Raw genomic sequence first — 17853 nt, forward strand, 5'->3', positions numbered from 1 at the left:
AAACTCCCAACTCCCCCAGAACTTCTGATCCATGGGGTATCAGAAGGGAGGAAATCAAAAGCCACACAGCTGAAATATTTGAAAGGAAAACAGAGGAGATTTTAAAAGGTCAATAAGGTTGATAAGCCAAAGAAGTTATAACTAAACAGACAATGGGCCTAAAAAACAAAATGACCAGTGAATCCATAGAAGACACTACTAAAAAGCTAAGCAAAATAATACAAAACACGATAAGAGTCTATTTCAAGGTTAATTGCTGCTCTTTGGTTCTGGAGTCAGCCTTCTGTCCAGTGTGTGAAAAGTAGCCATTCATCACCCAGCACTGGATATATTAACCATACTAACAAGATGGAGCCTTATTTCTTTCTCTTAGGTAAACAGAAAGTACATGCCAAGCACACTGGGTCCAGTTATCTCATTTGATTTTCACTACAATCTAGCAGGTAAGATTTTATTACGTTCCCTTAAATCACGAGGAAAACTATATTCAAAGAGATTAAGTGAACTGCCCAGTGCCAAAATCCAACAGGGAGCAAGATGGGGATTTGAAATCTAATCTGTAGGATTCCAAAGTCCATGGTCTCTGTGTTACACTATCATTCAAATTAGGCTTAGGAGGTAGCTTGAAAATATAAATAATGGACTGATAATCATGTGGACTGAGTGAATGGCAGTGGAAAGCTTAAGGACTCAGGAGGAAGACATTCAGATTACTTCTGGCCACCAATACTTGACAGTTGTGTGACATTAAATGTCTGTGTCTTTTTTCATCTCTAAAATACAGGAAAATACATATGGCTTACCTCTTAATACATTAATTAAACATTAAGTTACATAAGTAATTTGATGTGTTATTTATTTTCTCAATCCTGTGATATACACAGAGTAGATTCAGAAGTTTCATTAATAGTTACATGGTTACACTGACTACAAATTAAAAATAATTCTATTAAAAATTAAACACTTGCCATTATTTTATTTTTAAACTCAAAGCATGTATTCAAAATGCATGTTCAGTAGTGACTTCTATTATTTTTCTCTACAATCTTTGTTCAGAATAGTTATACTATTTACTTAAGTACATTTTGGGCCCTTTGTTTCTATTTGCATTTGTTTCTAAATATGTAAAAACCTCTCAGGGAAGTATTACTTCTTCCCTCTCTTGACCTTGTTTGTACTCAATTGGTCTAGGTAAACAATTTTTTAATCTTTGTATTTTCATTTCTCTTTTAGAGAAGGAAAGGGGGGGTTGGGACCAGATAAATATATGATTCCTTATTTCCAACATTTAAAGTTAATAATTTAAAGCAATACATATCGTTCTGCTCAAAAACCTTCAGTAGCTTCCTTCCCATCACCCTTGCAGTAAGTCCAAATACATTACATGATCCTCTAGAATGCAAATTATATTTCCCTAACTAATGTTCTAATTTCATCTTCTGGCATTTGACTGTCAATCATTCCACTATTTAAATGCACACCTGCTTTCTCTGCCTCTTGGTCTTTGAACTCGCTAAACTCTTATCTGGCATGCTCTTCACACACTTCATGCCTTATGCTGTTGACTCATCTGGCCTGCCGTCACCTTCTCAGAGCAGTTATCTTAGGCAACACTACTATTGATACCTTTGCCTTGTTTTGGTTTGATACTATTTGACATTAAGTAATTATTTGCTAATTTATGACTCTGAATGCCACTCAGTATAATTAACCTCTATGAAATCAGGACATTGTCTTGCTTATCATCCTATCACCTGTGCGTACAGTAGTGCCTTCAATAGTGGATGCTCGAGAAAATGAATTGATAAATTAACGAATCATTATTTCCTCCATGTCTTGCAGATTTTCCTTATTATTCTCATGTCCCCATTCTCTTTTCTCTTAGTGGCAATCAACTATGTTTTCTCTTGCATTCTTCCAGTTGGCTGTAACATTACCACCCTTTTCTGCTGCTTCCACTGCTTTTTTAAATTATTCAGTCATACTTTTCCACACAGTTTTTTCCTGAGGTCACAGTTTTGCTTTTTGTCCCTGCCTTTTTTAACTTTCATAGCGTCAGTGTCCTCTTGGGCCTTGTTGAAAATAAGTTTTTTCTAACCCCCTACCTTTCATCTTATATTATTTCAAGGGAGAACAGTTGTTTCTCACTGTTCAGATTGTATCACTTGTTCTGAATTACTGAAGCCTTTCTCATCCCAGTGATTTCCTTCTATTTGTGCTTCACAGTGGTAGGTCCAGTATTTGGGAATTGAGATGGTTTCTTCAAAGAGGCTCTATGTCTCTCTGTAGGTTGTGCCAAGGAGAGATAAAGGAGGAGGAAATTGTATTTATTGTGATTTTATCTTGCCAGCCTGGATGCTGAAGTTTTATATGTGATAGAATATAGAAGAAGTTGGTGCTCCGGGTAGAAGCATTTTCAGTAAGAAGCAACATTGTTTTCCTGAAGAAGGTGTGGTAAGTTTTCGAGGGCAGCCAATTAGGTCACTTACCTTTGAAGTTAAATGGCCACTCTCTGGGCAAGATTATTGTCCCATGGGTGTAGCAAGCATGGAACAAACATTTTTCAAAAGTCTTTGATCTTTTATCTATAACTTTCCCAAGGATATGGATAAAATTGTAATTGTTTCCAAAATACACATTAACCTTAAATCTGGGCCATCTTCCTCATATGTCCCTACGCTCTCATATCGCATATTACCAGAGTTCCCTAGATGTATTTTCAATTCGCTGGTTTACAGGCTATAGTAGAATTCGTTGTTCTGTTTCTTTCTCATTTTCTGTTTTTTGGTAGTGCATGAGGATTAAATCTGGGACCTTGCACATGCTAGGCACATGCTCTGTACTCAGCAATATCCCCAGCCTGACTTCACTATCTTTTTATATACTTTTTCCCAGTCAACTGAGAATCTAAAAGAGCAGTGTCAATTAAGGACTATATTTAAAGCCGAATCGTCCTTTAATTAATCACATAGTCTCTTTAAATTTTAATATTATATACATATAGACAAAACAGTGTAACAGTCCCTACAGATCACTTCCCAGTTTGTTTATGCAGCATATACAATTGACCAGTTATTGTTGTTCACCTCACCTTTTGTGAGACCAAGGCATTTTAGATCCATTTTCCATATATTGTGGTAAGAATGATATTTCATGAATCTCAACTTGTTTTCACTATCTATCCTTACCATATCAATATATCAGAGCCAAGATTTACTTTCATCAAATGAACAGTTTTAGAAGGAAGAGAAATAATCACTGATGGAAAGAGGGTATAAGAGATAAATAATAATTTTTAAATTGTTAGAGAAAACATGACAGGATTAGCACATTTGCTATGTTTTCTTTCTTCCCCTCTATCCTCACTGTGCCCTAAAAGGCAGGGGGAAAGGAAAGGAAAATTCTCAAGGGCACATTTTCCACAAGTCTCACTTTATTACTTTAAGATTGCCTATTCCACTCATGTCACAGGGACTAGTATTGTTGCCACCATATGTAAATATTGAAAATCTTTTCTTGGCCATTCCTCTCTTATGTTACTATTTTTGCTAGTCTTTCTTGGTTCCTAATCTTCTCTCTTCTTCTTTTAGGTTCTGGTCACATAATCTTGGATCTCACAATAAAATTGATTTTCCAAGTTTTGATCCTTCTGCTTGTCTAAGCATCCAGAACACTCCCCCCTGCTGGCTCTTGGTAGCAGATTTGAGCTGGTCAAGTTAAATTTCTTATTTGTGATTCAGAGAACAGAATATAGTAAGTAAGGGCATAGACTGAAAAGACAGAATGTCTATATTTGAAACATGGTTTCCCATTTAAGATCCTGAGCAGTAATTACCTCACTAGTTTTCTTATCTATAAAATGGGGATTATAATAATGTGAGTCTCATAGGATTGTTTTAAAGAGAAAATGGGCTAATGATAATATGGTGAGAACAGTGAGGGATAGATGACAATTGCCATAAATATCTTGTATGTAAATTTAAAAATAGTCCATTAATCTAACCTTACTCCCACAGGTTGAGAAGCAAACTAGGTATTGTTTTGCTTCTGTTATCCAAAAGAAATCTCTGGTTTTTAAAATCTAAATTATTTTCTGCTTTGGATTTACAAAATTCCAAACCAAAATCTTGGCCTGCTACTCTCTCTGGTTCTTTATGTTATGCCCCCAGAATGCCCCAAACTTAGCACTGAACAGTAATAAAATGAGTATTTGCAGAGTTTAGGGCTGTAATTAACCTAAAATTGCTCTATAACTATAAGGGCTTTGGATTTAAGGTAATACAAAATTTATAGACATATAAAAGTTGGATACTTCCTAGGGCAAGTTTTCCTCCAGGGCACCTGAAAGCCAGGGCAACAAAACTAGAGATCCACTGTAAAATTAATAAGATACCTAGATCCAAGTTATGTTTCATACATCTACTGCATTCAAGGAAGTTACTTTAAATGTACTTTTAGTTCACATATCTCTGATGCTATTATCAAGTAGGGACACTCAAGACATCTTTTACTTTCTCCCCTCATTCTCAGTTACACTCATTCTTGAGAGAACTTTAATTTCTCCAAATTAGAATATCTGATTATTTCTAAATGCTGGAATTCTCTCTCTGTATTGCCAAATTTCTGTAAAGGTCAAGTTGACTTTTTGCTTTGTTCAAGGTCATATACTGTACAAAGATTGAAAAAGTTCCCTATATTTCAAATTAGTTTGATTAACATTTATTTCTGCTGATTCTCATTAATTCCTTTTAAAATTTTTATCATATATTTTAATTCTGCAAATGTGTATTCTCAGTTTTCTTTGCTGAGCTTCTATTTCCAGTTGAGAGTATTTTACAATTTTTTCAGGCTATTTCTCAATATATATTGATTTGAGAAAAGAACATCTGTCTTTTATGACTAGTTTGTAAGAAGCTATGCCAATACTAGTTCTGTTTTCATGAAAGGAAAGAAAAACTACATGTGAATCAAAAGATTCAGCATGAGTTCTGTATAATGTGACTATAGTCAGATGTGATCACAAAACTTATTGTTCTTCCTAGCTACAGGAAAGAAAGGGCAAAAAGAAGGAGAGACTCAAATATAACCTTTTGGAAAGACTGTGTATGAGAATGAACTCCAAATCGTAGAGAAATGCCAAAATAAAAAGGTTAGAAAAAATTTTTTCAAAATATACCGAAGAGAGTCATTCGCCTCAGTGGTGCAATAAATGTTGGAACTTGTTACTTGACATCCAAAAGATTCAACAATATTCTGTTCAGTAAGTGGAAAGTAGATGGTTAAATAACAATTCTTTCAAAATTTTTTATACCTAATGTGGATTTTTTTTGTATAAGAATTTATGTGAATCAAAACAGCTGCCTTATTAACTTTCACAGCCTCTAATCAATCTAGAACTATGGTTCTCAAATAAGAGCAATTTGCTATGCAAGGGACATCTGGCAACATTTGCAGATACCTATAGTTTATATAAGTGGAGACAATAGTGGCTACTGGCATCTACTGGGTCGGAAACCAAAGTGCTATTAAAAATTGCACAGTGCGTAGGTCAGCGGCCCACAACAAAGACTTATTCCACCTAACATTAATAGTGTCAAAGTTGAAAAACTCTGGATTATGTGTTTAAAATTTTTTTTAAAAATCAAGAGAACAAGATTATTCATAACCAAGAACTCATGTCATTTCAGGGAACTTGGAAAAATTTGAATCACCTTTGAACAAGAAAATGAGACTGACAGAAATTTCAAAACATCTTTCTAGAAATATGACATGTGTTCACAGTTGTGCATTCTTTTTAATCTCATCTTTGGTTTCCTGGTGTAAGACTTGGGGCAGAGAGGGTTGTGGCTGTTATAATATGTTTGAAATACCTTGTAATATGTGGAGAACAATAAGATATGAGGAGCTATTGTAAAGATAACAGCCCAGGACATCCTTGAACAGGATTCTTTGTTGTCAAATGCTGTTGCTAACTTAGTGCAGCCACGCTCATTATTTTATTTAACCTACAGGTCATTCCCTTTGAGCACAATCTTTATTCTTACTCCTTTAACCTAGTACTTCCTTGTGATGTTTGTTACACAAAAACGTACTGAGACAGTTTTAGTATTAAGCTCTATTTTTCTGAACTGTTGGAGACTGGGTTTCAAATTCAATACAGATAAATAAAACCCAGTTCTTCTGTGGTAAATTGTTTTTTTTCCTACAGATGTACTTTCTGGCAGCTGGTAGAGCAGACAGCCACTGTTGCTCCAATCTGATAAAGTCTTCTGAAGAGCTTTAGTAACACCCAATCATCGCTGAGCCTTTGAGTCATGATTTATTGTAGTAGGTACACTTCCTGTTGCTTACACTAGGAGCTTTCACAAACAGCTTCCTTATTAGTTTCATACAGATTTGGGAGATCAACTTTTAGGAGCAAATGCTGTTGAGTTTTGCACCTTTGCTTTACTGATGAGAGAAGTCAAAGAATCTATAATCAACACAGCCAGAAAAAAAAATTCTTACTGTTTAGAGACTGGAGCTTTTTCAAGATGTCATTGCAACCTATGCTAGCAGGTAATTGTAAAGTTACATCGCAGGGTGTTAATTTTAGTTCCATTAGATATTGAGGGTTATTTCTCTTCTGTATACATCTATTCCTTCATAAACAGAAAATGACTCTTATTCTAGGTGAGTAGCTGTGAGTCAAATCACAACTCCATGTTGCTAAATCTAGGCAAGAATTATTTCCTATCTGAGCCAGAAGTATTTTATTTAGATTATCATACCTCTTGGCTCTAGATTTTCAACAAAGCATTATGAACTAGCTTAAAAATGTCTAGGGGCATTTAAGACTGATTTATTTATAAAAACATTCTACAACACATTTTTTCAGAAAAGGGGATAAAAAGAGTCTTTTCTAAAAAGCTCAGGCAGTTTCTCTTGTGTACCTCTCAACATGGAGATGTTCTGTGAACACTTACTAAGCCAATTCACATAAACCTGAAACTGATGGATGTGCTGTTCCGACCTCTAAACCTGAGAAAAACACTCCTCAATTTTGGAAACTTTCATTTTTGTAATATCTACCATTTGAAGAGATTTATTAATTTATTAATTGATGCTTTTATTTGTCATAGATGTAGTAGTTGTTAATTCCTGATGACATGAAGATTTCTTATGTGCTATAAGTTCCAAGAAAATTCATACATGAAATGTTATCATTTCAGTATTTTAATCGAAAACATTGTATCTTGATAATATCAAAAGAAGCAATTACAACTGATCGCTACATTAAACGCAGCCACTTAAGTGGCATTGTGACATGGTGGTCTGACACTACAAACTCATTTTTTGAGAGTTTCTATGTAAATATTCATTCTAGGTCAGGGTTGAATCTTAAAGACCTAGAGGTGAGGGCAGAAATGGGGGAACAGCCGCCAAAAACTAAACAAAAGAAAATGAAAATTTGAAGGACCTAATAAGGACCTTGCAACCTAACATGGCTTCTGTGTTTAGAGTATAACAGGGACTGTGTGTAGAAGAGGATGCTACCACTACGACCGCCTGAGGCTGTTGGTGTTCACTGAACAGCTGGGATTCCTTACATTTTCCACCCATTTTTTTAAAAACAGAATTCCCCAAATATTAATATTCATATTAATGCTTACCTTCTTTCTTTATCTCAGGAAAGTGCCATTCCTCTTTTTTAATGCAAATCCCCTTCTTGTGCTTTTAATTCCATCCCTTTCAGCCACCTCCACAACTGTATTCTAATTACTCTTATTTCTTCTATCTTGTTTTAATTTCTTTTTCTTGTCTGTTGGGATATAACATATAGTAAAATGTACAATTTAATTACAACTGTATAACTTTATATTTTACCTATATATATATATACACCAATATAGAAAGGACATTATATACATTCTCTCTCTCTGTCTCTTTCTCTCTTTCTTTCCCCTCGACTTCTATCACCATAGATTGCTTGCTTTTCAATCTCACATAAATGAGATCACAAAGTATATGCTCTTGTGTCTACTTCTTTTGCTTAGCATTATATTCCTGAAAATATATTGTTTTGTGTAGAAACAGTCCATTCTTCTTCAATGTTCAGCATAACTGTCTTGTATATCATGATTTATTTATCCATTTAACTGCTGATGTATGGGCCTATATCCAGTGTGAGGCTCAGTGTTGCCATGAACATTCTAATACAGTCTTTTGGTGAGCATATATGCTCATTTCTTTCTCAAATCTCGCAGAGTAGAACTGAAATACTATGTCCTGTACCTATGTTTAGCTTCATTGAATAAAACTAAACATTTTTTAATTGTGTGGTGAATTTTTTACTCTTATTAGCACTATATGAAAGTTACAATAATCCTTGTCATTCCTTGGTATGGTCAACTCTTGATTTTGGCCACTCTGGTGTAATATAATGGTATTTTAGCATGTATTTAATTTGTATTTGTAAGTGTTGAATGTTCTTTTATATACTTTATATACTTTTTGGCTATCAGAATCCTCATTTATGAAGTGACTGTTCAAGCCTTTTGCTCACTTAAAATCTGGATTATTAAAGTTTTTCTTCTAAGTTTTCTTTTTATTTTCTGGAATTATATTTGTATTAGGTACATTGCGAATATGTATCTTATTCTGTAGCTTGCATTTTTTTCTGGGCTTGGTTTGTCTTTTTGGAAAGTTCTTACTTTAAATGAAGTCCAACTTATATTAAAATTTTATTTTATGATTTTATATTCCATTTAAGAAACCTACTCCTGAGTCATGAAGATACTCTCGTATGTTAGCTGCTAGAAGTTATATTGTTCTACCTTTCTTATTTAAGCCTATGCCATCATTTGAACCACATTTTGTGTACATCATCAAGTAGGGGTTGTGATAAACCATTTGTTGAAAAGATAAGCCTTATGCCACTTAATCACATTGGTGCCTTAGTTGTATATCATGTGAACATGAATGCTTGGTCTGATTATGGAATTTTATTCTTATTCTGCTAGTATATTTGTATTGAGTCTACCCTACCTTAGCTACTTTACTTTGCAATAATTTTATATGTAGTAATATATTGTTTCCTCAAGATTTCCATGGAACTAAGGTCTTTAATATCTACATAAATTTTTGAACTGGAATTTCAGTTTACATATACATAATACTGAATATACATCAAAATGAAGAGAGCTGTCCTATTTATTTCACTTAAGAGTACCACCTCAATGTGCATCCATTTAGCTATAAATGCCACTAATTTCTTATTCTTTATGGATGAGTAGTACTCCATTTTACATTTTTTAAAAAACACATTTTCTTTATCATCACCAGTTGATGGGAAATTGGGCTGTTTTCAAGTTTTAGCTATTACAAACTGTGCTGCTATGAACATGGGTGTGATATCACTGGGGTATGATTTTTAAAATTCTTTTAGGAAGATACCCAGCAGGGGAATAGCTGGGTCAAATGGGACCTCTAACTCTAGTTCTTTGAGATATCTCTATACTGATTTCCACAGTGGTTGCACCAGTCTACACTCCCACCAGCAGTGGAGCAGGGTTCCTCTTTACCCACAGCCCTGCCAGCATTTGCTATTGGTTGATTTCATGATAGCAGCCATTCTTTCTGGGGTGTGAATACCAAATACTTTCTCTGGTGTGAGAAACTGAAAGTGTAAATAAGAATCAAAAGGCATAACAGATAATGTGAAATAGGAAGAAAGAGTCTAAATGGGAAGGGGAATTGGGAGGGTTTGGGGAAAGGAAAGAAGGGAAAGGAATTAATATGAGAAAAGGAAAAAATGGAAACAAAGTCTTTGCAAATCCAGAGGGGTGCACGGGTTGAAGGGAGGGCAGGGTAATGGGGAAAAACTAAGAACCAAGATACATCAGGTAAACGTACAAATTTCCAATGATGAATGTCATTATATTATATACCTAAAATGTACCAATAAAATTTTTTTATTTAATTCTTTTATTGGTACATTTTAGGTATATAATATGTTTACATTTATCATTGGGTGCTTGTACCTGTACATGATGTATCTTAGTTCTCATTTTTTTTCCCCATTACCTGTGCGCCCTTCACCCCCTCCACCCTTCCCTATTTGCATAGATTTCATTTCCATTTTTTTTCTTTTCTCATAATTTTTCCTTTCCTTTCTTTCCTTTCCCCTTCCCCTCCCACCACCCCTACAGCTTTGGACCTTTTCCTATTCTGAATTACCAATTATTCATTTAAATCATTTTAATCCTTATTTACACTTTCAGTTCCAATAAAAGTTTTTTTAAAATGAAGAGAGCTGGCATTTTAACATAAGTGAATATACTGATCATGATACTTTTCTTATTCATTTAGATATTCTTTGGTTTCTCATGGCAATTATGTGAAGGTTTGTGGTTGACATAATACACATTTTAGTTAAAATAATTTTTAGCATTTGATGTTTTGTAGATAGCATTGATTTTTAAACTTTATTTTCAAATTATGTATATCTAGTATCTAAAATGTATTTGACTTTTTAGCATTACATTTTTGGCATTTTCTAAACACATTTTTTGATGATAAATATGTCCTCCTAAAATAGCACCTTATTCTTTTTACTCTTTATAAATTTATTTCTTTTCATTTTCTTAATATACTAGCTAGAATTTTCACTAATCCTTCTTGAATTTAGGTTTCTATTCTCCCCAAGAGATGGAGAGACAAGAGCCTTGTATTTTTAAGTGCAGGGTAGAAAAAAAACGTGGATTATTTCATAAATCTTGTCATTCTCTGACATTTAACAGGAGATGGGCCACCCTAGAGACATGGCTTTAAATTAGAGTTTGGTTAAGGATAACTTTGTCACTCCTTCCAAGAGCAGTCCCTGCTACCATCTTCACTTCTTGTGTTTTTTTTCCTCAACTATTACATACTTACATATTTCCATTATCCATTCCACTGTTTTTGCTATGGTTTTCAAAAAGTATACATATTCTGTACACATATACATTTTTCCTGCAGATTTTATTTCCTTTGAGTACTATTTCCTTCTTGAAATTCTTTTCTTTGCCGACAGAAGCTACCACATTATTCTTATAATTCTTCTAACTTTTCAAATTTTCTTTTTCTTTTTCCCAAGGTCAGTCTAGTTGTCCAGCAGAGATCTTCAAACTGGGTGGATTTCTATAAGATTGTAACCGACAACCATCAAGTTACTCGGTTGTTATATTTTTGTAATTAACACAGCTGCTTCTTACCAAGTTTTTTTTCCTTTGCCTTTAACTAATTCATACCTGAACTCCTTGTCCAACACTCTAAATTTAACTCAAATATTATTTCTATGAGAAGCCTTCCCCTGCCCTTTAATGCTGATTTAGTCTTTCATCTTTTTCCTGACCATAAACCTTTGTTCATATCTCAGTTATGTCATTTATTATAATTATTAAAATTACTGACTTTAATTTTGCCCCAATAAGACATTTGTAGGAGCTTGTCTTTGTTGAACATACCTCTTTTAAAACAGAGTTCAAGCATTGGATGTGGAATTAGACTAAGATTTATTTGCAACCCTTTTAGTGTCAGGACTTTGTTAATTTTTCTATTTCTCATTCCTAATTAAGTGATTTACATTTGGAAGATAATATTTTTTAATCAATAGCTACTGCATGGTTTGAGAATAAAGGGAAGTTTGCAAGGTAATCTTCTCTTTCCATGATTTTGTACAATGCTGAAAGATAATTAAACAGAAGCGGCTTAGTATAGGCATCCTGAACATCACGGAATAGTTAAGACCCTCTCATGGAGAAAGATTAGTGAAATATAGATGGACCAGAGCTACTGAGATTCTCTTTCATTCTAGCTTTCAGATGAATAACTACTATGTATTGGAAAAGACCAGAACTTTTAAAAAATACACATTTGAAGACTCCACACATTCGTAAGTCATGAACTTTGATATGTTTATAGTATAGCATGCCTTTATTTAGCATGTCTCTTTTAGAACTGAATGCAAGCATTGGATATTGAATTGCACTAGTGTTTCTTTTCAACTCTAAACTTTGTGTTTCATTCATAAGACAACAGTAAATAGAAAAATGCATTCATTCCTCATGAATGAAATAAAGTTATTCCCTGATTTTAGTAATTTCCAAGTATTTGTTGTTTTAATTTTCATCTTTATTTCCAATTTTAATGTCATTTAGAATTTTTTTCTTTCAAATATCTGGTCAGTAATGTGAAAATTAGCATCTGGCAGAGAAAACTGTTCACTTCATGGCAGCCAGAAGCAAAGAGAGAGAAGGGGTGGCGGTACCAACATCCCCTTCAACGACACCTCCCAGCGACCCAAACTCTCTCCACTAGCACTATCTCCTAGAGTTCTGTCAGCTTCCAAAAGCACTCTTACCTGGAGACCAATACTTTGACACATGAGACTTTGAAGATTATTTATAATCCAAAATATCACAATATTGATTATCTAAGAAGTTCTTAAGATATGCCAAGCACTATGTTAACCACTACAAAGGCCTTATTTCATTTACTTTTCAAAACAACTGTATGAAGTTCATATTTCTATTATTCTCATTTTATAGATGAAATTGTTGAGGTTTAGAAAAATTAAGTAGTAGGTCCATATTATGCAGCACGTTGAAGGAAAATCTATAGGCCCGAAATCTTATTCTTGATGTTGCTCTGGCCCATTTTCCAGCTAGATAAATGTAAAATTCAAATAGGCTTTAGACAGCCACAGTGCTACTGAATGAAGATGGCACTACACTAGCAGTTTTCACTATCATTTTCCATACTCAACTGTCATTTGAAATAAAGATGTCCTCATATTTTTTAAAGTCCAGTCCCCAGTTTTGTTAGTTTTCTTTGAGAAAGAGTGAGCAGTCTATCAAAGTGTCACTAAAGTGGCCTCAAGATATGTACAAATCAGAAAAACAGCTTGCCACTTCAATGAGAAAATAATAGATGCTCTGTAAAAGGCCACCTGGTAGTAGAAGACATTTAGGAAACAACTTCTTGCAAAAGAGAAATCATTTCATGTAATACAAAGTGACATTTTCACATTGTCTAAGTTTACCACATAGCCTATCTTCTTTTATAAATCTGTAGAACTTCATTTACCTAGAAATATTTCATGCTAAAAACTTTTTATTTATTCCAAAATAAACTTTACTTTTAGTCTTTCTCAAACCTTCTTGGAAGTTCATATGTTCTTCAGTCTGTATATTTCAAGGGTTTTAAAAGACTGCCCTTTTAAAAATAAAATTAGGAAATGCTTTCCAAATATACACATTCCAGTCAAACTGAGAAAATGCTGTGTTTCAGAAAAAAAACTAGAGTCAGGCTGGTTTAATTCCATGACAATGCAGGTAATGAGATCATGTTTTGAATCAGTCATTCTGTTAACCTGATGAAATGTGATCATGGATACACAGTTTTAGGAAGTCTGTAAAAGCAAAAAGAGAAAACAAATTGTATGGGTATTGCTGCAAAATTGCTTTGGTCCACTATATATGATATAAGGAGGCAGATCTTGGTTTGTTATCATGAAGCAATTCATGAAAATATGGGCACCCAAGAGTGGTGGTAAGGTAGCAGGAAAACGGGGAATATGAAAGTCCCCTGGCCTTTATGCCTACTGTACTGCTTTCCTTATAATAAGATGCTCTGCTTTCTTTCTAGCGTATCATGATTAACAATGCAAATAAGGTAAAGTTCACTAATACTTTCCCATCTATAGAATCAAGGTCTGGAGTTATGGAGAATAGTGGGAGATCATGTTTACTGAATAATGTGATTTGCAGATAGGAAAATAACTGCTTACCTAAAAATCATGGAGAAAAAAATGGTTTCAGTAACAGCACTGATGAGAGTAGTTTAACTATAAATGCCACTTTTATATCAAATACTTGAGAATTCCAAACACATGTAGGCAATAGGATTAGAGAATCACTCATTTTCTTAGACTGAGGTCTTCAGCAGGCAATGAACAATGCTTAATGCCATATGGAGGTAATTTAATATAAATTTTGCAATACTTGAACAAGCATCATCACCAAATCTGCTAAATGGAGTTACTGATTTTGTTTCTCTCTAGCATAATGATTTAGTTATGCAATAGTGCTGTCACCAGATGAGATTAATCACAATAATGATGCGTCTTTTTGCTAAGCACATTATCATAAATCATTTCAATATAGCCCAAGAGAAAAGGTTTCTAGTTAAACTTTCTAAATGTTACAAAATGGTATTAAAGCATGAGCTGTTGGAAATAGGCATTATTTCATTTCAGTTTGGGGAACATATGGCAAAATAATTACTCATTGATGCTGAAGTGATTTAGCAAACACATACGCACACACAAAGTATATCTCAAGAGATGTTGAAAATAATATGCAGCAGTACTGATTGTATGTTGTTACATCTACACTAAAATGACCTCAGTTGATGTCATTAAAAATCCTTATCTGTAAAACAAAAATATTTCTTCCTTTCTCTCTCTCTCTTTCTCTCTCTCTCTCTCTCTCCTTCCTTCTTTTTTTCTTCCATACTGGAGATCAAATTCAGGTCCTTGAGCTGCTAAAAAACAACTCCGCCACTGGGCTACATCCCCATCCCAAAGTAATCTACCTTGAAAATACTCTGCTCTCTAAAAGTAATTCTTTCTACTCTTCTTTCTCCTCCTCTTCTATTTATTTTCATTTCTCTTTTCCTTCTTCTGTTTTCACTCTTCCTTATTCTCTTTTTCTATTATTAATAATACTTTTATCAGGTGAAACATACATTATATGTGCCTTTAAGGATTTTTAAGCTTGCTTCATCATCACAGTGCTAAAATTAAACTCAAGAAAAATCTTACTGTGCTAATGTGTTATGTTCCAGTTAACTCCATCATATCTTGAGATTTCTCTTTCTAAAATTCACATTCAGTTCATAACAATATAATTTCAAATTGACAATATAGTCCTTAGATGAGTTTTTAATATATGAATTTGAATTAATTACCTTATCTTTTAATACAACCAGTTTGAAACTATTGTGCACAAAATGTGGTTTAAAATATTCAGTTGGCAAAAATTATAATCACACAATCTATAGCACCTTCTTTCTTCATAGCATTATTGTGGAAATTAACTGAAAAAAACTGCAAAACTCATGCAAAATTCCAAATCCTATTGAAATACTATTAATGGAAAAACATAGAAAATATTCAACTAGAAATTTCAGTTAAAATAGTTTGTTATTTAAGTTTTTGTATTTTCTTCTGGCAGTACTTTCAGTTGATCACTAATCATTAATGATAGGTGAAATTCTTGATTCAATCACATACAGAAAACACTGGAAGAATGAGGAATAGATGAGATTGTCGTACTATTTGGAAAGGGTTAATTTATTTAAATCCCTTAGAAAAACAAGATTTTAAGAAAGTTCTCAACATAAACAGGCTGTATTTTAGTAGTAATTGAAATAGAATTAAGTTAATTTCAGTACACTCCAAAATATTTGAAACACCTAATGGTTGCCTTTTTTGTTTTAATAAATAAGATTTGTCTTAGTCTGTTTTGTATTACTGTAACAAAATATCCCACAATAAATAATTTATAAACAGTGGATGTCTAAGATCTAGGTGTTGTATCTAGGGTCTGGTGTGAGGGCCTACCTGCTTTGTCCGTGGTGAAAGGTAGAAGGGTGAACTATAAAATCCCCATCCAGCCCTTTTATTAAAAAAGCACCTAGGGCCGGGGATTTAGCTCAGTGATTCCGCCGCCTGCTTCGCAAGCGCAAGGACCTGAGTTCGATCCCTGGCACAAAAAAAACAAAAACAAAACAAAAAAAGATAATGAAAAAAGCACCTAACACCACTGGCAAGGAAGAAGCCTTAGTGGCCCAATCACCTCTCAAACACTCCATCTCCCAGTACCATACCAGGGGGTAACACCTGATTTTAGAGGAGACACATCAAACTATATGATCTCATCACACCGCAGGATACCAGAAGCAAGGAATCTGGCTTTCTGTAGTACACTGTCTATTAAACAGAATTACTTGTCAAGGAGGGACTTGAGTGACAAAAGTTGGAGTTTCTTCAAAAGGATAAATCCTCCTAACGGTAACCTGGGTACCCGTAAGGGAAAGGGAAATACCAATGTGTCTCTCCCATTTGCTTATTATTTCTGTGCTTCAGTTTTCCCATTTATAAAAATGGCAATGATAACAGGATCTGCTTACCTAGAGAAGTTGCTGTAAGTAAAGCACATCCTTAAAACCTGGCCCAGAGTAATGGCAAGGATGGAGGTGAAGGGGGAGCACTGTCCTGTTTCTATACTCCTGTGGTTTTCAGCATCTTTACTTCCTGTCCTCCCAACGGTCTCCTCTGCATCTTCTCTTCTCTTTCCTCTTGTGTTCTGGCTGTCCTGTGACTTTGGCCATATTATTGTTTTTCTCTTACACTCTCACCTTCTGATTATGAATTTTTTAAAAGTTTTTCTCTCTCTGAATTCCTTTCTCTCAGTCCTTTCTCTCAGTCCTTACTCTTCCATTATATTACTTAAGCTTTTAATTTTTATTTATTTTTGATACTGTATTCCTTAAGCTAACTTTTTCTTAAATTTTTATTACTACATATTTATGATATATAATGTTTAGCTTGACCTTGGAAAACTGATACACACACATATTGCATCTTGAATGTAATTATTCCCCCTACCCCAGTTCTGCTCTCCACTCTCCCCTTTCCCAGATCCTCTTCCCATTGCCACAGAGTCTACCTCTCTGTTTTTTAAACATCTCTCTTTATTTGTTCTTTAAAGTTTTTACATTTTGGGTCTCTCATAATAAAGAGAGCTATTCTTGCTTGAGTAAAGTAGAATCTCAGTGTTGTTTCTTTTTATTTTAGTTTTTATTAGTATAAGTTTGCAGAATATAATGATTGCATTTATTATGGCCACATGTATGTAACACATCTTAATTCTTTTAAATTGCATTTACCTAATGGCCAAAGCAGCTGAACACTTTCTTTCTGTATTTATAGGCCATTTGTACTTCTGTGAATGAATACATATCATTTCCCCTTTTGTGACTGGATCTTTTATATGAGTTGGTCTAATTTTTAATTCTTTGTATATTCAGATATTAGTTCTCTGAGAAATAACTGGCAGTATTTTTTCCCATTCTGTAGGTTATCTCTTCACTCTGTTGGTTGTTTCCTTTGTTGTGCAGTAGCTTTTAAATTTGATATGATCCCATCTGTTGATTCTTGGTACAGTACTTAAGGCTTTTCAAAAATAAAGTTTTTAAATTTTTCATAATCCATCTTCTAAGTAAATTTTAATATGATCTTCACTGGAGTATGACCTTAAAATATGAATGTTGACAAAAGGGAAGTCTTCCAGAGATTCTCTGAGTTGCAAAGAGATGTTCTTAGTGTTGTAGGTAAAGGGGACACAGTGGTGACCTCAGAAGGTAGCAAGAAAAGAAAATACCATTTCATTGTGTCTTCCCACAGGGGACCCTCATTCCTTCAGCTAGTGTATTTCTGCAGATTGTGAGGGGTGCTCGTCAGAGGTCAAATGCTAACTGTGGTCCTACTGCATAACTCATCAGGCTACAGTATAGGCCACATTACAAATGAATCTGTGTTTTACTCAGTTGAGAATCACAAAGCTGAATTGAAAGCTTTCGGCAGGTTGGAATCCAGTTGTTTGCTTGTTTCTCATTCTTTTTTCTCCCTATAAAAAAACATACTTCCTTTTTTTAATCTATTTTTTTTGTACCAGGATCAAAGTCAGGATCTTGCACTTGCAAGGCTCAGCTACATTCTAGGCATATTGCCTCTTTAAAAACCCAATAACAAGTTTGAAATTTACA

At 34.1% G+C, this 17853-nt stretch overlaps 1 long non-coding RNA gene across 1 annotated transcript in view; it reads left to right on the plus strand.

The window, feature by feature from the left end:
• LOC110345155 (uncharacterized) overlaps nt 1-17853 on the plus strand; it is a 73186-nt gene that overhangs the window by 20899 nt on the left and 34434 nt on the right. Inside the window, exons 4-5 of the long non-coding RNA XR_015443394.1 lie at nt 374-443; nt 2351-2454. This is a non-coding gene — a long non-coding RNA (uncharacterized LOC110345155). The remainder of the gene's footprint in view (nt 1-373; nt 444-2350; nt 2455-17853) is intronic.

Source organism: Heterocephalus glaber, unplaced genomic scaffold (genome assembly GCF_053883595.1).
Source record: "Heterocephalus glaber isolate CG9 unplaced genomic scaffold, H.glaber_assembly_v1.0 deba00001569, whole genome shotgun sequence".
Taxonomy (NCBI): Eukaryota; Metazoa; Chordata; class Mammalia; order Rodentia; family Bathyergidae; genus Heterocephalus; species Heterocephalus glaber.